Raw genomic sequence first — 22815 nt, 5'->3', positions numbered from 1 at the left:
AACACAACGTGTAGACACGATGTTCTGGGCACTTACAGTGACTATGATCCCATAGCCAAACTTGGCACAAAACTCAAATGCCTCCGCACCTCCTGGAATATCATTAAGGGACACATTGTCATTCATGGATTCATGAGCTTCAGCAGCTAGTTTCTGCAGTCGACCAGACTTTGAAGGCAGTGGAAACTTGTGCAACAAGAACTTTGTATCCTTAATTTCCACAACATAGTCAGTAGGCACTTCAACAGAAACTGTCCTGCCAATGCTGCAGAACTTTTGGCACTTTCTCATTTTGAAATGAACTCTGTTTTACTTGATTTCCATACTAATTTTCTGAGCTTAAATGATGGCTCCTTATCATTTGTGCAGGGATGATTGATGTTGGATTCAGCAAAGGATCATGGCGAGGCTGCATGTGAACATCTTCAACTGGAAAACTTTGAATAATTACATATTTAAAAACAAATTTAATGATTTCTTCTTCAAAACAGAGTTTTGAAGAAGAATCTCTCTTGAGCATTATTTGATGATGAAATTTTGCAATGGAAAGTTATTGAACCTCCTGCTGGCCTGCAGGTGTTATTGAACACTTTGAGAACAACAATTTGTGAACCCTAGACCTAATGACCAAGTTTGACTCTTTGCTTATCAAGCGACCATCCATGACTATGAATGACTGAAACATTTACTTCGATGAGTTTTGATGAACTTTAATGGTCAGACACACACCAGCAGATACATGACATGAGGGAAAAGAAAGACAAGACCCTTCCTACAGATAATGGCATGCCCCCCTAGCAGAATGCTACTGAAAGAATTGAGCGAGACACCCAAACTGAAATGCAAAAAGAGTTTTGATCTCTGACGGAGGACTGACAAGACCGACTCTAACAGGTGCCATTATCATGCACCTCTTTTATCTTGTAGGGACCTAACCATCTAGTCTTGAGTTTGCCCGGGAATTCCTGGAACCTGGAATTGTACAGAAGCTCCCAGTCGCCTTCATGGAATGTCTTTTTCCTGATGAGGGCATCATGCCATTTTGCTCTTTATTGTTGAATAAGTGCAGTATGCTGAAGAGCCAATAGCTGGATTTTATCTAATTCATTTATTTGTTGTAATATGTTGATTTGTGCTTCATTCAAATCCAGCCCTACTTCTTGGGCTATCCTTAATGTTTGTATTTCAAATTCTACGGGGAATATAGGTTCCTTAATAAACACCAGCTGATATGGGGAGTACCTTGTTGCATTCCTCCAAGCCGTGAGATATGTCCACAGGGCTTCCAGCAATTGGGTAGTCCAGTTGCGTCTGTGCGAGGCATCTGTCTTTGTTAGAATGGCCTCGATTACCTTGTTGGTACTCTCTACTTGGCCGTTTTCCTGCGGGTGGTATGGAGAGGTGATTCTATCCAAAATGTGATGATTTTTTTAGTGTAGCAGCAATCTTATGGCCTACAAATTGTGGCCCACCAACCGTAATTATTTCTCTCGGTAAACCATACTGCACAAAAATTTCAAAGAGAAAATTGATTATTGTTTCCTCTGTTGCTCTTGGTAATGCTACTGACTCCACCCATTTAGTCACGTATTCCGTTGCAACCAGTATATATGATTTTTGATTAGATGATGGATTTATTGGGCCGACAAAATCTAACGCCGAGCATTCAAAGGGTTTGATGACTAGCTGTGGGTGTAGGGGCATCTTGTCAGACTGGCTAGGGCGGCCCATTCTTTGGTAGCTATTGCATGCCTGGACAAATTTCTTGGCATCCTTAAAAATCGTGGGCCAATAATAGCCCATCTGTAAGATTTTATGTCCAGTCCTGTGGTCTGCAAAGTGTCCACCGCAAGGTCCATCGTGGCAGGCTTTTAGGATATCATAAATTTCGTCTTCCCTGATACACCTGCGGATATGCATATCGGCTCCTGTGTGAAAGAGGTATCCTCTAATCCAGGAGAACCAAGTGCTGTGTTGCACTATCAATTTCCTTTCTCTGGGTGTCAGGTGTTTGGGTAGTTTTCCCACTGCTAAGTAATTCGCCACATCTGCATACCATGGTGTTTTCACGGTCACAACAAATAGGTGCTCATCGGGGAACTGGTCTTTTATCGCCACTGCGTTGTCTATTCTTGGCACTTGGGAGAGGAAGTCTGCCACCAAATTTTCCTTTCCTGGTTGATCCTTGATCGTTATGTCAAATTCCTACAAAAGGATTAACCATCGTGTCACTCTTCCATTCGTAATAGGTTTATTAGCTAAATATTTGATAACAGAGTGATCAGTATAAAGGACGACAGGGTATCCTGTTATATAGTGTCTGAATTTATTAATAGTGTAGATGACAACTAGAAACTCCTTCTTTGTCACTGTGTAATTCAACTCTGTAGGAGTTAAATTTTTTGCTAATGTAGTATATCGCATAGGGTTTCTTATCTTCTTCTTGGCCAAGAACTACTCCAATGGCTGTATCTGATGTGTCTGATGAAATCTGGAATGGTATATCCTAGTTCGGGCCTCGTAATACTGGTGTTATTGATAGTAGCTATTTTAATTCTACAAAGGCAATGTCACATTTGTCAGTCCATATAAAATCAATATTTCCTATCAAGGCATATAATGGTGCAGCAATCTGTGATTTTTTTTTATAAATCTTTGATAATATCTAGCAAATCCTAGAAAACTGCGTACCTCTGTTTGAGTGCAGGGGATAGCTAGTAAGAGGATTACTTGTATTTTTGTTGGATCTACCTGAATTCCAGCTACTGAGATGTAATGGCCTAGGATCAGGCCTTTTTTCATCATCATATGGCATTTCTCGTGGCTCAAGCAGAGCCTAGTAGCAATGCATATTTATAGGACTTTCTCCAATGTCTGTAATTCCTGCTCGAAGTCATCTCCATAGGGTGTGAAATCATCCATGTATACCTCTAATCCTTCATTTATCAAGTCTGCAAAAATACTGAGTATGGCTCTTTGAAATGTAGCAGGTGCGTTGCACAATCCAAAAGGTAATACCCTGTAAGCAAACGTTCCCCAGGGGAAGGTGAAAGTAGTCTTATCTTGGTCTTCGGGGGCAATTTGGATTTGGTTGTAGCCACTGAAGCCATCCAGGAAAGAGAAGAATTTTTTACTTGCCATTGTGTCTAGAACCTCACTACAAGAAAAAAGGTCATTGGTGAGGGTCATGCCTGTAACGGACCTTTAAGGTCCATCACCAATGTTGCATATGATGACGATCTTTAAAAAAACATTGTTGTAAGTGTATATAGTGATGGTCCTTTAAGTTTTTTCACCAAAGCCATTTTCACTGACACTTTTGGTGAGGGTCGTTAAAGGCCCGCCACTAATTCTCTCTTTGGTGACACTTTTGGTGAGGGTTGTTAAAGGCCCATCACTAATTCTCTCTTTGGTGACACTTCTAGTGACGATATTTTATTGACCCTCACCAATGCTCTTTTTGGTTACTTTTGGTGATGGTCAAAAAATGTTCATCATCATTGATCATTCCAATGAATTTTTGATGACGCTTCATGCCTGTGACAAACCTTTAAGGTCCATCACCAATGTCGCATATGGTGACGGTCTTTAAAAAAATGTTGTTGTAAGTGTATATAGTGATGGTCCTTTAAGGTTTGTCACCAAAACCATTTTCAATAACACTTTTGGTGAGGGTCGTTAAAGGCTCGTCACTAATTCTCTCCTTGGTGACACTTTTGGTGAGGGTCGTTAAAGGCCCATCATTAATTCTCTCTTTGGTGACACTTCTAGTGACGATCTTTTATTAACCCTCTTTTTGGTTACTTTGATGACGGTCAAAAAAATTTTGTCGTCATTGATCATTCCAATGAGTTTTTTATGATGCTATGTACCTGTTACTATATTTTTTGTCAAAAGATAACGACGTAAAACCATTATTGTGGAGCCTTTTTCATTATGTGTCCAAGGTCATAGTCGTTATAGTCAGTGAATCTTTTAAGAAGTAATTAGTGTGTATCATTTCCCTTAAGTCATAACAATATATTTTTCCTATGAGTCAACACATGATTCATCTTTACTAGGTTTATTATCTAGCAAATTTCCTTTAAATAAAGTTCCACTAGTGTGTGTAGGAACTATATTATTTAATACATAATCAGTATCTGTCAATTCTATTAATGAGAGAGACCTAGCACTCCTCAACACTCATGGCACACCTTAACATGCTTTCGAATAGTACACTAACATTCCTTGGCACCTCACATGGCTTGGAACATCTTTGTACTTGTAACATATTTGTACCTAGAACATCTTTCCATGAGCAAGACACCCAAGCACATGTTTGCATGCCCTAGCATAGCATATCACTCCCCTATCAGGTGTTGGCATGCCCTACAGTCCCTAGCATGCTCTCAAATACCTTGGCATAATATTGCATTGACAAACATTAACACTTGGCACACATTGGCATTTGGCATGTATTGGAACATATTATTAGTGTGCCTAGCATGCCCCTTTTGAAAAAGATAAAGTCTCGACTTATTAATCCACTTATGTGTTTATTTCCTTACATTTTAGCTTGGTTATTCCTTTTTTTTCCTTGAAACTCCTTAACGCATATTGGCATACTCTGGAAAACTATACATCCTAACATGTCTTAGCACCTGGCATGCCTTGGCACTATTTGGCACATGTTAGCACACCCCAAAACTACCTAGCACACTCTAGCAATTCTTGACATGCCCTGATATTCCATGGCATGCCTTACCCATGCTTAGCATACCTTGTCACTCTCTCCTTGACATGAAAACTAGCACTCATTGCCACTCCTTGACACACCCTCATATTCATTCACTTCCATGCATTTTAACCTAGTGCTCCCTTGTGTTTTCCTAGTACTTCCTAACACTCCTCAGCGTGCATTGGCACTCTCTACCACACCTTAGCACTCTTTGATATGCTCTGCCACTTCATAGCATGCATCCCACTCTGTGATGCACGTTGGCACTTGGAAAGTCTTAGCATGTTTGGCATGCGTTGAGATGACTTGGTATGCTTTGGTATGGTTTAATATTAAAGTTATTTGAGATCAATTATCGGAAACTAGATAAGAAAAAATGGAGGAAGATTTGGCAGTTAGAATGCATTGGCACTTGGCACTTTATACCTATTGGCACCTAGTGTTGGTGTGCCGAGCATGCCCCTCATGGAAAAAGGTAAATTGATGACTTATTAACCCTTTTATGTGCTCATTTCCTTGTAGTTTAACTTGTTCCTCCCTTTTTTTTCCTTGACAGTCCCTTGCATGCATTGTCACACCATTGTACATCTTGGCATGCCTTAGTACTTGTCACATCTTAGCATGTTTGACATGTCATCGTACTATCTGGTACATGTTAACATGCCCTAGCATTCCCTAACACACCTTGGCTGTCATGACCTCACAACTAGCAATATTACATTCTTCCATTACTTGGGAACCTTACATTCACTAGAACACCTTGGCACTCCCTAGTTGTCATGCCCTCTGTTATCCTCCACAATGTCCCAGGCTGATGAGGAGATTGACGTAGGTAACCACAGACCAAGATTTTAGTTTCGTAGCTAGCCATACCAAACCATAGAGGGCTCTCTCTATGAAATCACAGCCAAGAGATGACAGGAATGTAAAGGATTTTAGGCTAGATAGCTAGGCTCAGGTGGGTTTTGGAAAATTTCGGTTTTTATTGATGGATAAGGGAGAAAAACAAGGTAGCTAGGTCAGAGGATCAAAGGGTTACAACAACAAATATATAAAGGAGCAAGGTAGCATTACTTTTGTGATGGATATTAGGGTTTTTCGATGTAGTGTAGTGTTTAGAAGAAGCAAAAGGTATTAATGAGCATGAAACATGAATTCATTAAGAAAGAAAGGAAGTAGCACATAATGATTTTTCCATCAAAACAAAGCTTTATGCAAAGAATTTTGTTTATAAAAAGTAAGGAAAACCATTGAAGAATTGATGAATGGAAAGAGAAGATGAATATCTTTCATATAAAGCTATAATGCTAATAAAGCAACATCACAAACTTACTAAACATGAATTCCTAGATAATAGCTGCAAATTGTGTCCTTTGATTTCCAGAAAATGTCCAAGTACAAGCTACAATAGTTCTCTCCTCTAAAATCCAATCAATTCTATCACTAAAAAACCGATACATAAAGACCAAAACATCTCCCCACTCTCAGGGGTCGAATCCATGACTCTAGGAACTGTTCCATGAGGTGTTCTAAACAAACCCTAATGTCTAGGGAAGTTAAAAATTTGGCTGAGACATGACCATTCTCTACTCTACACTTTTCTTAAAGATAATTCTATGCATAAAACATAAATAAGAAAAACACCTAAATTAAGAAAAGTGAGAATCTAAGTCAAACTGTAAAATCATACTAAATGTGGCTCTATATAAGTTTGGGAAACAATAAACAAACATGCTTGCATACAAGAATCATGAGATGCCTAAAATCGATTTACTTCTTTCATCATTGTTGTTAGTGTCGGTATCTTCATCCCTCCATCAGTGATCAAATTCTCTTGTTGCATTGCATATTAGGTGTCTCGCTTAGTCAGCTTCATTCCATTAGGATCATGGATCGTCTGATGGTAGTGGCGTGTTATACATTTTCCCTCATGTCCTTTACCTGCTAGCCCATTTCCATCCATTTAGATTGTCTGCAGTAAATTTTTGTTTTTAAATCTGCAAAAGTCATTTTTAGGGTTTTCAGTCCCATTAGGTCTAGGGTTTCATCAAAAAGTCTTCAAAATGTTCAATAACAGGTCAGCGGGCGCATGAGGAGGTTGAATAAAGTTTCGGTACCAATAAATTTAATAATCACATGCTCAGAGATGTATTTTTCCTCAAAACAAGGTTTTGAGGAAAAACATAGTATTCCATGTTTTCCTGTATAAAATTTGGTGTAATTTCAATTTTTCATATGTAACAGCTTCAGTGGCAACCGTGGTCACCTTGCCAAGATTTAGTATCTTCATCACCTGCAAGGCAAACAAAAAGTTAAGTCATTCAGTTCATAAAAGGCAAAATAAAGCAAAACTTCCTAAAAAACAGAGTTTGAAAATAAAGTGTCAAATGTAAACATTACAAAAGTGGGTTTTATGACTGAAAAATTGAAGTTTCTTGTATATAAGCCATTTCTTGTGTTTAAAAAACTCATTTGCATCCAAAAGAACAAGAGAAACTTAGAGCAAGGTTGTGGTAAGAAAATTTCAGCAAATAGTTCCAGATTCAGGGCGCGACGCATTGGGTCACTGGCGCGGCACATAGGGCTAGTGCGGCGCATTGGGCCTCCCTCCATAGTGCAAAAAATACATTGGCATGCCACATAGAGCAGGCGTGGCATGTTGGGTTTGTGGTGCAGTGCATAGAGTTGCAAGCCTTTTCACCCATGAAATTCATCCAAATGCTAAATTCGCTCCATTGCCACCTATCCAAAGTAAGTCAAACAATCTTCCAATGCCAATGAATGTGTGTCTTAAGATGTCTATGATGATTTAGTGAAAAAAATCTTCAAACCCTACCTCCTAGCAAATTTTGCTCAAAAAACAATTGCTTAGGGTTTATAGTTGTGTTTTTGTTGTCAAGTCCACTCCATCACTCCCTCACCATTTTATTCCCTGATTTGTTTTCTAGTTTCATTAACTCATTCCACTATCCTCATATCCCTAAATTCATTCACTCCCTATCCCCAATTCCTACTATCCCAAAACCCTAGCTACAAAATCCTAAGCCCTAATTTCTATTCCAAAGCCTAAAAAATGTCCCTAAAACCCTTCCATTCCCCAAATTCCAGTCAGCAACATTCCCAAAACCCCTCTTACCCTCTCCCTTCACAGTCCCTCATACATTTTCATACATTTGGAAGCAAAAAAATCAAAGACACCTAAATCTCTTCATACTCATCTAAGACAATTCAAACATTTGGCAAACATGGAATCTGATCCTTCCTATGACTGAGATGAGGAAACACAAAGTGATTCTCCTACAAAAATGCATGCACCAAAGAGACCTCACAAGGGTGGTAAACATATACGAGAGGAGCCTACTTCACTTGCCGAGTTGTAGGCCTGCCCTCTTGCTATCACATGCTTTCAACATCAATCATGTTATCAATTCTGTGAGATGGTAGAGAGGGTCCAGTACCATCATGAGTTGGCCAGACAGTTTGTGCTCCATCTATATAACGGCCAAGTCACTCTAGCAGGTGTGACATTCACCTTGACACCAGAGTCTATTTATCTAGCAACTGGCATTCCAAATGTCGGTGAGCGGTGGAATAAAAGGAAACAAATTGACAGAGAACATTATGAGCCTTACATCAAGGCTGGTTATTAGAGACATCTCAGAAGAGTTTTTCCCTTCCAGTATCTGAAACACTCATATGCTCCCTTGATGAAACTCATAATTAAGTATTTCAGCTGTGAGGGCCGGTTTTCTCTCCTATATGCTTATCACATCAGATTGTTGATGCACTTTACTAGGGTGAGAATGATGAATCTTCCCTAATTTATTTGCCAGAACATTGAGAAGATGACCACCTTAGTGCAAAGGAAGACTCCTCAGCAACAGTATAATAGCATATATCATTTTGCACTAATTAAAATTGTGGTCATGCATCAGCTTGGTTTGCAGAACATCTCATGGGAGGATTTCATTTCTCATGAGGTCTTCACAGCTCCTCAAGTACCTCTAGAAGCTTTTCATGAGACAGGTGGACCTTCACATCAGCAGGAGAGTCATGAGACACAGACCGCTAGTGTGTCGCTGTTTGTCACCTATTAAAAGGGCACTAGAAGGTTGTTTGCAGTAGAAAAGCGAGTATTATCTCCACCCGGGGTGGAAGGGGTCTTACTTCCTCCATCAGCAGAGCAGGTTCAGGACAAGGGCAAGCAGCCATTACATGATGAGGGGCCTTCAGGAGAGCAGGAGACAGATTTCATTCTCATTCAAGATGATGACACTGATTTGGGCCCACAAAGCTCAAAGCTTAAGGAGATCATTTAGGAGAAACAAGCAGACATTAATGATTTGTCCCTCAACCTAGAGAGAGCTAAGTGGATAATCAAATACTTGGAGTAAAGAAACAAGCAGCTAGAGGATCAACAAATGATTATAGAGCTTCAAAACATACGAGAAAACTGGCAAGCTGCCAAGAGGAGGAAAGTGAAGCTCACACCACTTGAACAAGAAATCAATGTTGATCATGAGTCTTGGCTTGAGAGGGAAAATATCCACTTAGAAAAGTTGCTAGAGAAGGCCAATAGGGAGAAAACTATGTTGAGGCACATGGCATACCATTACTTGGCGAAAAACAAAAGTTGCAAGGCAAGAATCAGGAACTTGAAGGCCAAGTTGAAGAAGGCATCGAGGAAGCGAAAGGAGCAAGATAGACTTCAGATATTGGTTGAGGCTTCCCTGGCCCAACACAGCATTTGATGGAGAACACTTAGCCCAAATTTCAAAAAAATTGGGACACTTTTTGCATTTTTGGAATTTTTGGGCCAAAACACAGGTTTTTCTTCCTAATGTGCCGTGCCACTTGGCGCTCGCTTTTGATGGGGGTCTCCTTTTGATGAAAACTCAGCGTTTTTGGATTTTTCATGAAAAAATATGCATGCTCACAAGTGGCCAAGAAATTTTGACAGGTTTTGAGCCCCCAAAAAGGTAAAAAACACCCCAAAAATGACCTCTTTGCCCCTTTTTGGACACACAAGAAGAAGTGTTGGGAGAACTCAGTTTTGGAGGGGCAAATGGAGACCAAATTAAAACATTCCACTTGTTCTGGAAGGTAGACATGAAGACCTTTCCAGCAAGAACACTTGAACAAAATTTGGACACTAGGAAGGCCTCCAAAATCAGCTGCAAAAATGTGTTATGCATAGGGAAATCAGTGCAGCGCATTGGGGAAATTTTGCTCAGTTTGACCAAAAATACTCTGTTTTCCACCTAGTTTCTTGATAGTTTGACTTTTCTCTTTCTAAATGTCAAAATCATGATGTAATTTAATGTAATTTGATGGATATTGATGTAATTATGTTAAATTTTCACTCATAGAGGTAGATTCATCCATGAAAAAGTAGTTTGCAACTGAATGAATCAGTTCCCTAGTTTTTAGAGGCATGTTGTTCCACTGCCTACTTTTTAGTTCTCAGTTTAGAATTTGTTGGAACAGCTCCTAAACTCATGAGCTCGACCCCTAGAGGCTAGGATGAGTTGTTGTTTGCCTATATCTTGTGATTTTTCAGTCATTAGCATGGTTGGACTTTTGAGAAAGCTTGGAGCTTCATTGTATACATTTTTCAACAGTTTTGGCTAAGGAATAGGCCAGGGTTTGCAGCACTTTATGGGATTCATGTGGCATCTTTCTTTGGTATTGTGTTTCCTTCTGAAGTTGTAAGTTTACATGTGTTTTATGTATGCCATTATCTCTCTTGCTTCATCTTAACTAAAACAAACAAGGATAAAGGTAGAATCCATTGAAATTGTAGTGCTCTACTTAGGGTTTTCTTAGTTATTTATGTTTTCAGATGTTTGAAGAGGATCCCTGAGGTTTTCTTGTCCTCTTCAACTCCTCACCTATCTAAAATCTCTCCATTTCATTCAATTTGAAGTATCAAATCATTTGCCTACCTGCCCCATAGAGATCTCTGCAAAACTGAGCCTCATTCCCCAGAACCAAAATCCGCCTTTCCATTTGAGCCAACAAAACATCGTCAAATTTAATCAAACTATTTTGCACACATACCTAGCCTAAAATCAGTCTTCATATCAGTCTTCTCAAGCCTCATCGATCATCTTTGCTAAGATTGACAGGAGAGAGCCCTCTCCCGACTTGGTAGGGCTAGCTACTAGGTTAAGTGTGGTTTGATGTTATCCTAGATCGTACCTTTCTCAGCCTGAGGTAGGTTTAGGAACTAACATAGTGGAGACCATACTGGGGAATAAATTGTTTGTTTGTTAGTGTTCTTCATTTTATAAACTACAGATAGAGCCTAAATATTAGCCAGGTAGCCTTCGAAACGCTTTTGCTTTGCATTAGAGAAAGTAAATAAATGTTGCTTTAGTCAATCTCTGGTCTAGTCTTATAAATGGAATATCTAACTTGCAAATTGCCCTAATACATCTGATAATTCTAAGCTTTTGGATGATAAGTTTAGAATTTGATCGGCTGAAAAAGTTGGGAATGTCCGTTTGATTTCTTGGAAATAATGACACATTGGCTTCTAGAAGACACACCAGAGCAAATCCGGATCCTGATCCACCTCCTGTGTATGAAAATCCCAATCTTATTCTAAGAATCCTTCGTCAAGGAAGTTCTATGATTCCTATTTTCAAATCTCGTTCATGTCCTGTGGTTTTTGAGCATCTTGAAGATCTTGAGTTTGACGAACACTTTGATCTGTCATTGTTTGAGACTAAATTAGAAAGTGTTGTTGTTTCTACTATCCTAAATCCAAAGTTTGTCCAAGATTTAGAAACTGAAAAGCCAAATAAATCAATTGACGATTATATCTTGAAGCAACTTCAAACTTCCATTGTGGCTACAAACATTCACTAAAAAACTGATACATAAAGACCAAAACATCTCCCCACTCTCAGGGGTCGAATCCATGACTCTAGGAACTATTCCATGAGGTGTTCTAACCAAATCCTAATGTCTAGGGAAGTTAAAAATTTGGCTGATACATGAACATTCTCTACTCTACCTTTTCTTAAAGATAATTCTATGCATAAAACATAATTAAGAAAAACACCTAAATTAAGAAAAGTGAGAATCTAAGTCAAACTATAAAATCATACTAAATATGGCTCTATATAAGTTTGGGAAACAATAAACAAACATGCTTGCATACAAGAACCATGAGATGCCTCAAAATTGATTTACTTCTTTCATCGTTGTTGTTAGTGTCGGTATCTTCATCCCTCCGTTAGTGATCAAATTCTCTTGTTGCATTGCATATTAGGTGTCTCGCTCAGTCAGTTGCATTGCATTAGGATCATGGATCGTCTGACGGTAGTGAATTGTTATACATTTTCCCTCATGTCCTTTACCTACTGGCCCATTTCCATCCATTTAGATTGTCTGCAGTAAATTTTTGTTTTTAAATATGCAAAAGTCATTTTTAGGGTTTTCAGTCCCATTAGGTCTAGGGTTTTGTCAAAAAGTCTTCAAAATGTTCAATAACAGGTCAGCAAGCACATGAGGAGGTTGAATAAAGTTCCAGTACCAATAAATTTCATAATCATATGCTCAGAAATGTATTTTTCCTCAAAACCCTGTTTTGAGGAAAAGCAGAGTATTCCATGCTTTCCTGTATAAAATTTGGTGTAATTTCAAATTTTCATATGTAACAGCTTCAGTGGCAACCCTGGTCACCTTTCCAAGCTTTAGTATCTTCATCACCTGCAAGGCAAACAAAAAGTTCAGTCATTCAGTTCATAAAAGTCAAAATAAAGCAAAATTGCCTAAAAAACAGAGTTTGAAAAGAAAGTGTCAAATGTAAACATTACAAAAGTGGGTTTTATGAGTGAAAAATTAAATTTTCTTGTATATAAGCCATTTTTTGTGTTTAAAAAACTCATTTGCATCCAAAAGAGCAAGAGAAACTTAGAGCAAGGTCGTGGTAGGAAAATAGCAGCAAATAGTTCCAGATTCAGGGGCGCGACACATTGGGTCACTGGCGCAGTGCATAGGGCTGGCGCGGCGCATTGGGCCACCCTCCATAGTGCAAAAAATACACTAGCGTAGCACATAGAGCAGGTGCAGCATGTTGGGTTTGTGGCACGGCACATAGAGCTGCAAGCCTCCTCACCCACCAAATTCATCCAAATGCTAAATTCGCTCGGTTGCCACCTGTCCAAAGTAAGTCAAACAATCTTCCAATGCTAATGAATGTGTCTTAAGATGTTTATGATGATTTAGTGAAAAAAATCTTCAAACCCTACCTCCTTGCAATTTTTGCTCAAAAAACAATTGCTTAGGATTTGTAGTTGTCTTTTTGTTGTCAAGTACACTCCATCACTCCCTCACCCTTTGATTCCCTGATTTGTTTTCTAGTTTCATTTACTAATTCCACTATCCCCATGTCCCTAAATTCATTCAACCCCTATCCCCAATTTCCATTATCCGAAAACCCTAGCTACAAAATCCTAAACCCTAATTGCTATCCCAAAGCCTAAAAACTGTCCCTAAAACCCTTCTATTCCCCAAATTCTAGTCAGCAACATTCCCAAAACCCCTCTTACCCTCTCCCTTCACAGTCCCTCATACATTTTCATACATTTGGCAGCGAAAAAATCAAAGACACCTAAATCTCTTCATACTCATCTAATACAATTCAAACATTTGGCAAACATGGAATCTGATCCTTCCTATGACCGATATGAGGGGACACATAGTGATTCTCCTACAAAAATGCATGCACCAAGGAGACCTCACAAGGGTGGTAAACATATACGAGAGGAGCCTACTTCACTTGCTGAGTTGCAGGCCTGTTATAGACATTTTTGTGCCTTACAGCATGAAGCATGAAATGTCAATAATCTGAGGGATCCAAAGTCCCTAAACATGTTGTTCCTACCCCTAGAGGAACAAGGTCAGCAAACCACAGCACTAAATATCAGTTCTCCACCTGAAAACACTCAAAAACAAGCTAATTCTGGATCATGTCAACTGCTCCACTGAGCATCTGCGCTGAATGTCAACTGCTCCACTCTGTACCTGCGTTGAATGTCAACTCTAATGAAGGCTACCTGCGCTGGACGAGATTGGCCAAGTGGCACAGTCATTCTGCAAGGTGTCAAATGCCCAGGAAGCTTCCAAAATGACACTTGGATCAGGGAATTCGCCTTGTGATGAGTAAGAGGATCTAGATCTCCAAGTGGAAGCAAGAAACTCCAAGTGGACTCAAGAACTGAAGAATAACTGAAGTGGGAGAGGACACTAGTCAGCTTCATGCCAGCCTCAAGCTGACTCATCCTTTCTCCAAAACTCCTATATATAGAGCTCTCTCATGAGGTCTAGGGAGGCTGGAATCTTGTGAATGTAAGGAAGTGCTGTTGGTTTGGGTATAGAACTATTGGGTGATTTGCTTGAAGGAGGTGAAGAGGAGATTTCTTTCTGCTGGGAGGTGTTGCTGGATTGGGCCTCTTATGGTTGTAACACTCTCAGAACTTTACTTCTTCCATTAATAAAGCATTTGAGGTTCTTCTATATGCATGTCTCTCAATGGCGTATTGATACTTGTATATTTGATTTATTCTAATCCTTGAATCAATTATGAATGTATGCTTCTTGTAGTTTCCCTTTCTCGTTATTTTGCAGGATCTTGGTGTAGCTGGGCCAGCAAAAGAGCAAGGAGCTGGGAGCAAGCAGCAAAGAGAGAAGATTGGATCAATCATTAGCGGAAGATAACGGTTAGTGGATCTCTTTCTCCCCTCTCTTACATCTCATAAAGAAGTAATCTCGAATAGCTTTGCTTTGATTGTTGCTGAGGTACTATCACCCTTAGAGTGGGATAGGGTCATTTCGTATTGGATACTTTTCCCAACAACAAATTGGTGACTCCGCTGGGGATCGTATCTTGTTGGTTGTTTGTGTTTTTGCTATTCATTTCATAAACACAGGGAGTACCGAATCGAACTGCATTTGGATCTTTCAAATGCAAAGTAGAAGGCAGCTACTCTAGCTCAGTTTCTGGGCAAGTTTATGATTTGAAGAGCTGATCCACAAGGACTCTAATAAGCTCTTAGTGATAGCTTTTCATCCTCCTTGTCATCCTTTAGTGTGTACTTGACTGATAGCTTCTGATTTGGCCAAAAACTGTGAATTTTTGAGCAATCTGTGACCCAGAAACCAAGAGAAACGAAAGTTTCTTTCTTCAGTGCAGGCTGTGTGAAGGCTGTCTGCATTTCAGCGTAGTTCCCAAAGGGGCTACCTGCACTGAAGGTCAAACTGCCTGTGTACCACCTGCGTTGAACCAGTTTTGCCTTGTGCTACTGGGGTTTCTTGCTGTTTCTTGCCCTGTTTTCACCCTTGTTTTTGCAGCCTGTTACCAGTCAATGTACCTATCTGAAACCAACTTTCCTTACCACTATTCCGCCTCGGTTGTATAAAGAAACTGTGTTTGTTCTTTATGTATTTCTTGTATCATTTGCAGTTTCCCATAACGAAAGTGAACTAGTCTTGCTATGGCCTCTTAGATCTAGACCTGTGATAAAGTGTCGTTTTGATCTTAAGAGTTAGTTTATTTGATGTTCATAGCTGATTGAGCTCTTGCTTTCGTCATATGGTTTGAATTTATATATTTCTAGTGTTGAAACAAGTAAATCTTAAGGTGTCTTTTGATTTTGGACAAACTTGTTTGCTTTCACCTGAAATTGAATTCAAAGTTATACAACAGCTTTCTTTTTTGTATCGCACAAACATTAAGAAAGAGAAAAGAAATACCTGCATTGTGCATGTGCATTATGACAGTTTGTATGTTGATTTAGGAAAAAGTGCATTAGTGTGTGCTCCATGATCTGTGTGAAAAGATGTTATCTTTCTTTTCCCTCAGTAGTTAAGATTTTCAAAGTTGAAAGATTGAAAATCTTGCTTATCATCTTAGACTGCATTTAGGAGTGTTATCATACATCTCGTGGTGATCCATAAAGGCAAACTGCTAAACCAGATCAACCTTAAAATAAATTGAATTTACATAACAACGCATTGAAACAGAACGCAAACACATAGAGGTCTAAGCTAGAGACGTGTTCCGGCGTCGTTAAACGTGATATCTTAGCGTTGAGTGGTTGGGTGATTCCTCCACGGTGAAGCGATAAGTATCAATACGGACTTGTGCTCCCACGTACCGTCGCGTATATATTGGGAGACCCCTATAGGAACAAAGCCTTTATCCATAGGAAACCGTGTCGTCTACCCTACTGATCGCAATGCAGTGAACACAGCATTCACGAAGATCGACCACTCGTACCGTAAAACGTATTCTGTGGTTTTGCGAAAAGTTTGGCACACCCTCTGCCTAGAACTCCAGAGTAGTTTCTTTTGGCCTTTTTCAAACTCTATAACTGAAAAAGTCCATCCGAGCATTTGTCACTTCGGGCTCGTTAAAACATCGAAGGAGACTAGAGTCATCTTTAGCTTTTTCTCGACTCTTAAAAAGTGAAAAAGCAAGTTGTGTCTAAAGCGTCGTTATAAAATTTATTTTAAACGGAACATAATCACCTCCTATTCCTACGTTGATCTTTAGGTTGAGAACATGGAACGCCCCAACCAAGGAATTCCACAGGATGGAAATCCTAGTCCTTTCTCCTCTCGGGGAGAAGTTGGTGCGCCCCACATGGCCACATTGTCGCTTCCAGGACTGACAATTGCCCTGCCAATTTGGTTATTCTCAACCAATGTAGTTCAGAACACCATGGTTCCTGAACAGTCGAGTCAATAGTTAGATCAGTTTAGAGCTGCCCACCAACCTTCTACTTCCTATAACTCTTCCTCCAATCCTTCATCTTCGCAAGGTAGAGCCGGCAAAAGCCAAGCTCCCATGGAGAAGAAGGAGAAGAAGAAGAAGGAGCCTAAGGCGACTGGGGGCAAGCAAAAGACATCTGACAAAAATCCACACACAGCACGGACCGGGCCTAAATCGCCATGTGTCATATGCAGAGGAGACCACTTCCATAGAGATTGTCCCTGTATTCCCCGGATACTAAGGGACTGGTCCCCTCGGTTGCACAATTCGGAAGCATCAACCTCTGATAGCCATGTTGATTGCTTACCATCAACCAGCGAAAGTGAAGGTTCAAGACAAAGAGGGGGAGCAAGATCCCCATGCAGACTGTGTAAAGGCGATCACGCCATCCACCGTTGTCCCTTCTTAGACGAAGCGAGGAGAGTTTTGGAAGATCGCCCGGTTTCACCGTTGAGACTTCCTCCTGGATACAAAAAACTCGTGCCAAGTCCTTCGTTGGTTGAAAATACAGCTGGCCCGCTCAAGTGGTCAGCTGAAGTGTCAGTCATTGAAAATGAACCTACTGAATCCAGACCAGACAGAAGTCTAAAGGTCGATACGGCAGTTGACCCGGTTCTGCCTTCAGAGGTTTCATCCTCAAATGACACTGTCACTGAAGATTCATCTTCAAATGACACCCTCACTGAAGAGAATAAGGATGACACCATCCAGATTCTTTTCATCAGCACCGACTCTGATGAGCATCAGGGCAATGCGCCCATTCCTTTATCGCAGGAAGGAACATCGTCAGGGTCATATCCGGCCGTGTATTCGGTCCCACCACCAAGCAACCTGGTTGTGTCCTTTGATTGGAACCAACTAGGCAGACCCCGGTTACCAGCCAGTATACCATTCAGAATCATAGTCCAAATTTACAGAATGGCAATGGCTGGAACTATCATTGATGAAGGGGCATCTGTGAGTATCCTTTCCTCTATTGCTTGGAAAGCACTGGGTTCCCCGGCGCTTTTACCTGAGATAAGAAATCTCTCGGGTTTTGATAAAGGAACCAGTCGACCATTAGGGATCCTCCCCAATGTGCCTGTTACATTGAAAGGGAAGACCGTTCAAATGAACGTGATGGTCGTTCAAGGACCCTTGGATTATAACCTACTCCTTGGACGAGACTATATATATTGCATGGGAGCTATAGTCTCCTCACTCTTTAGAGTAATGTGTTTTCCACACGAAGGAAGAATGGTCAAGCTCGTAGACCAACTTTCATTTCCGGGATCACGCATCGCAAATAGTCAAATACCAACCCTGAATGGTCTATTCACTCAAGAAATGTCTCCACCCCCAGTCCTCCTTCCCGATGAATGCGAGTGATTCGGAAAGATGGGACTGGAACCCAGGGGGCATGCATCCTGGTCTGCTTCGGGCAGAAGAAACCCTGGGTATAAGGTAGAATTTCCGCGGGAGAATATGACTAGTCCGTACCCCGTCCGTGGTTGGAAGAGGGGTTGTTCTAGAATAGGATTCTTTTGTCAAAGTTACGTGTTTGACAACAATCATTCACCTTTGTCCTATCTGAAAAGATTAGTAGACATCGCCGAAGAAAGAGATTGATTTGCGGCAGCAAATAGAACCGTCTTTGGGTAACAAGAAAGAGGCAAGCCTCACCCTTTAAAACAAATGTTTTATCGGATAAGTAGGGGCAGCCTTGAAATTGTACTTTATACCTGGGGGCATGCAAACCTTTTGGAGTGCAAGCTAAGAGCGGTTATTTATCTGTTTTTGAGATTAGCCGTTTCCGAACTTGCATAAAGAAAGGATGAGATGGAGTAAAGCTTAGTGAAGATGAAACTCCTTAAAAAATAGAGATCTCACAGGAGACATTTCTTATCTTATGACTGGTATATCGAGCAGTTTTACCGCGGAATTTATGCTCGTTAAAAAATAGAAAAGCGAGATCCGAGCAGTTTTAGTACATAGTTCATGCTCGTTAAAAAATAAACATAAGATCGAGCAGTTTTACCGTGGAATTTATGCTCGTTAAAAAATAGAAAAGCGTGAGCAAGAGTTTCCTCCAGAGTTTAAGCTCATTAAAAAATGAACCTATTCCGGTAAATAACCATTGTGATCGTAAATTTATTAGCCATAAAAAGCCTTGGTCGTGTTTGCACCTGCCACCTCCATTCCATTTGGCCGATCGTTCACCCCCATATGATTGTTTACCCATTTTGAGGAACAGCTGCGAAGAGTGATTTCACTTAGCCATCCTTGTGACACTGCCGTGATTGGAAAATTCCAACCTGTACCTGGAATCTGCTGCTATCCCTGTTTATCACTCGTTCCTCAAAAGACGAGTCTTCTTTGAGCTCTTTTCATCTGACTCGTAAAATATGAAAAGTTTGCCGAGTTTTGGCCTTCCAGCTCGTTAAAAGAACGGAAGAGCTATCCCTCCTCTAGATTTTAATCTTTTTCGACCTGAGGGATTATTGCACAAAAAGGTCGAGCGCTTGTTTTATTCGGCTCGTTAAAGTTATCGAAAACTCATCCCTTCTGTATTGTTTTATACTTTTTTGGACTTAAGGGATTAAATGACGAAAAAGGAATTTTGGAGTTAACTTTCTGTACCTTTTCAGACTCTCTAAAAATGAAAAGGACCGAGTTTTCCTTGTCGTTAGACTCGTTAAAATGATTAAATAGCGACAAACTTGTCTTTAGACGAGAACGAGTTTCCCTATCGCTAGGCTCGTTAAAACATAGCGATGGGCTTGCCCGAAGGGCAGGTTATAGAACAAGCATATGTTATCCTCCTCAAGCTTGACAAAAATAAAGAGGTACTGGTCAGAAATGACTGGGGAAAAATTGGGAGAACCTCAAAGCTTTAATGGTAGCAAGTCGCTCTTGAACATGACACTTTGTCCTCCGTATCACATCGGGTTGGGTTGTTTCATTCACCGGTCTCATCACCATGGTCCTCGCCAAACCATCCACATTTGGGGTAATGCTACCGATCCATCACATCAGTGTCGTTATATGTTCAAGGGATGTTGTTCATAAAGAGTCATCCGAGTCCCATCCACTGCCATACATTATCCTTCATCCACCCCTGATCGCCACCCTGAATCATATTTCACAGATTGTTTTCACCTCCATTAAAATCCTTAGCTCCGTTCCGTGTCACTGATGTGGGATTCATTATGGCCCTCCTTTGACGGATCGCTTCTTGTCGACTTTAGCTCATTATCCAAGAAGTTGATCTAGGAACAACCCCCTCAGTACTTTGAAGCTTGCATGCCTCAATGGCAAGTTTCTCACTTCCGGCGACAGGTATACATCAATGACCTTCGACCAGAAGATTTTGCGTGGTGTTCGACGCCAAGTCCTTTATTCACACCACGTGAATTGTACTGCAGTACCTTGAGGGTCATTGTCATTATTGGTGATTCCTCTCGCGCTTGTTAACGGTTTACATTATTGACCGGTAATCAAGCGATGTCTTTCCATGTTCGACTTCAGCGCAATTCTCACATGGATCGACTTGTACTTAGAGTGAAGATCGAACGAGTCTGAAGACCCCGGATCTAGTTTCATCCATCCGGGCTGCGATATATATTCAGGAAAAATAAAGACATTTGTTATGTACATCATTGCAACAGATGATCATCCTACTCAAAGGATGATAATTTCAGCAGAGAATTATCAGTCTACCATCAGACGATCGTCTGTTCTATGTACCAAAATGAATTTATAAAGCTGAGCATGGGAATGCCCGCCTCAGCTAGATCATGAAAGCAGAATGAAAAATAATGTATTGTATTGTATTTTATTACAGGTCACCTCTCAGCGATTGAATGAACTTCGGATCCTCCTGATAAAGCATTTCACCCGATAAACGACCTCATACTTTAGGGGGCAACTGTTATAGACATTTTTGTGCCTTACAGCATGAAGCATGAAATGTCAATAATCTGAGCGATCCAAAGTCCCTAAACATGTTGTTCCTACCCCTAGAGGAACAAGGTCAACAAACCACAGCACTAAATATCAGTTCTCCACCTGAAAACACTCAAAAACAAGCTAATTCTGGATCATGTCAATTGCTCCACTGAGCATCTGCGCTGAATGTCAACTGCTCCACTCTGTACCTGCGCTGAATGTCAACTCTAATGAAGGCTACCTGCGCTGGGCGAGATTGGCCAAGTGGCACAGTCATTCTGCAAGGTGTCAAATGCCCAGGAAGCTTCCAAAATGACACTTGGATCAGGGAATTCGCCTTGTGATGAGTAAGAGGATCTAGATCTCCAAGTGGAAGCAAGAAACTCCAAGTGGACTCAGGAACTGAAGAATAACTGAAGTGGGAGAGGACACTAGTCAGCTTCATGCCAGCCTCAAGCTGACTCATCCTTTCTCCAAAACTCCTATATATAGAGCTCTCTCATGAGGTCTAGGGAGGCTGGAATCTTGTGAATGTAAGGAAGTGTTGTTGGTTTGGGTATAGAACTATTGGGTGATTTGCTTGAAGGAGGTGAAGAGGAGATTTCTTTCTGCTGGGAGGTGTTGCTGGATTGGGCCTCTTATGGTTGTAACACTCTCAGAACTTTACTTCTTCCATTAATAAAGCATTTGAGGTTCTTCTATATGCATGTGTCTCAATGGCGTATTGATACTTGTATATTTGATTTATTCTAATCCTTGAATCAATTATGAATGTATGCTTCTTGTAGTTTCCCTTTCTCGTTATTTTGCAGGATCTTGGTGTAGCTGGGCCAGCAAAAGAGCAAGGAGCTGGGAGCAAGCAGCAAAGAGAGAAGATTGGATCAATCATTAGCGGAAGATAACGGTTAGTGGATCTCTTTCTCCCCTCTCTTACATCTCATAAAGAAGTAATCTCGAATAGCTTTGCTTTGATTGTTGCTGAGGTACTATCACCCTTAGAGTGGGATAGGGTCATTCCGTATTGGATACTTTTCCCAACAACAAGGCCTGCCCTCTTGCTGTCACATGATTTCAACATCAATCCTGTTATTAGTTCTGTGAGATGGTAGAGAGGGTCCAGTACCATCATGAGTTGGTCAGATTGTTTGTGCTCCATCTACATAACGGCCAAGTCACTCTAGCAGGTGTGACATTCACCTTGACACCGGAGTCTATTTCTCTAGCAACTGGCATTCCAAATGTCGGTGAGCGGTGGAATAAAAGGCAACAGATTGACAGAGAACATTATGAGCCTTACATCAAGGCTGGTTATCAGAGACATCTCAGTAGATTTTTTCCCTTCCGGTATCTGAAAGACTCATATGCTCCCTTGATGAAACTCATAATTAAGTATTTCAGATGTGAGGGCCTGTTTTCTCACCTATATGCTTATCACATTAGATTACTGATGCACTTTACCAGGGTGAGAATGATGAATCTCCCCTACTTTATTTGCCAGAATCGAGAAGATGACCACCTTAGTGCAAAAGAAGACTCCTCTGCAACAGTATAACAACATATATCATTTTGCACTAATTAAAATTGTGGTCATGCATCAGCTTGGTTTGCAGAACATCTCATGGGAGGATTTCATTTCTCATGAGGTCTTCACGGCCCCTCAAGTACCTCCAAAATATTTTCATGAGACAAGTGGACCTTCACATCAGCACGAGAGTCATGAGACATAGACCGCTAGTGTGTCGATGTTTGTCACCTATCAAAATGGCACTAGAAGGTTGTTTGCAGCAGCAAAGTGAGTATTATCTCCACCCGGGGTGGAAGGGGTCTCGCTTCCTCCATTAGTAGAGTAGGTTCAGGACAAAGGAAAGCAGCCATTACATGATGAGGGGCCTTCAGGAGAGCAGGAGACAAATTTCATTCTCATCCAGGATAATGACACTGATTTGGGCCCACAAAGCTCAAAGCTTAAGGAGATCATTCAGGAGCAACAGGCAGACATTAATGATTTGTCCCTCAACCTAGAGAGAGCTAAGTGGATAATCAAATACCTGGAGCAAAGAAACAAGCAGCTAGAGGATCAGAAAATGATAATAGAGCTTCAAAACATACAAGAAAACTAGCAAGCTGCCAAGAGGAGGAAAGTGAAGCTCACACCACTTGAATATAGGCCACATCTGTTTCTTGGAATATAGGCCACATCTGTTTCTTGGAATCCCTAAGGGTTCTTGATGTCCCTTCAACTGTTATCTTATATGCCAATTCTCGGGCTAACAATTTATCAAGAACATATAGAGGGAGAACATGGGGTTTAGTGAGACTACAAAAAAGCCTCACATAGGTAAATTTCTCTTCTCCGAACCAGCTATCTACTGTTGTCAGGTTG

This window comes from Pinus tabuliformis, chromosome 1_1, assembly GCF_031772625.1.
Source record: "Pinus tabuliformis cultivar Carrire ecotype Pingquan chromosome 1_1, CPIR1, whole genome shotgun sequence".
NCBI lineage: Eukaryota > Viridiplantae > Streptophyta > Pinopsida > Pinales > Pinaceae > Pinus > Pinus tabuliformis.
Note: the sequence above shows the minus strand (reverse complement) of the source record.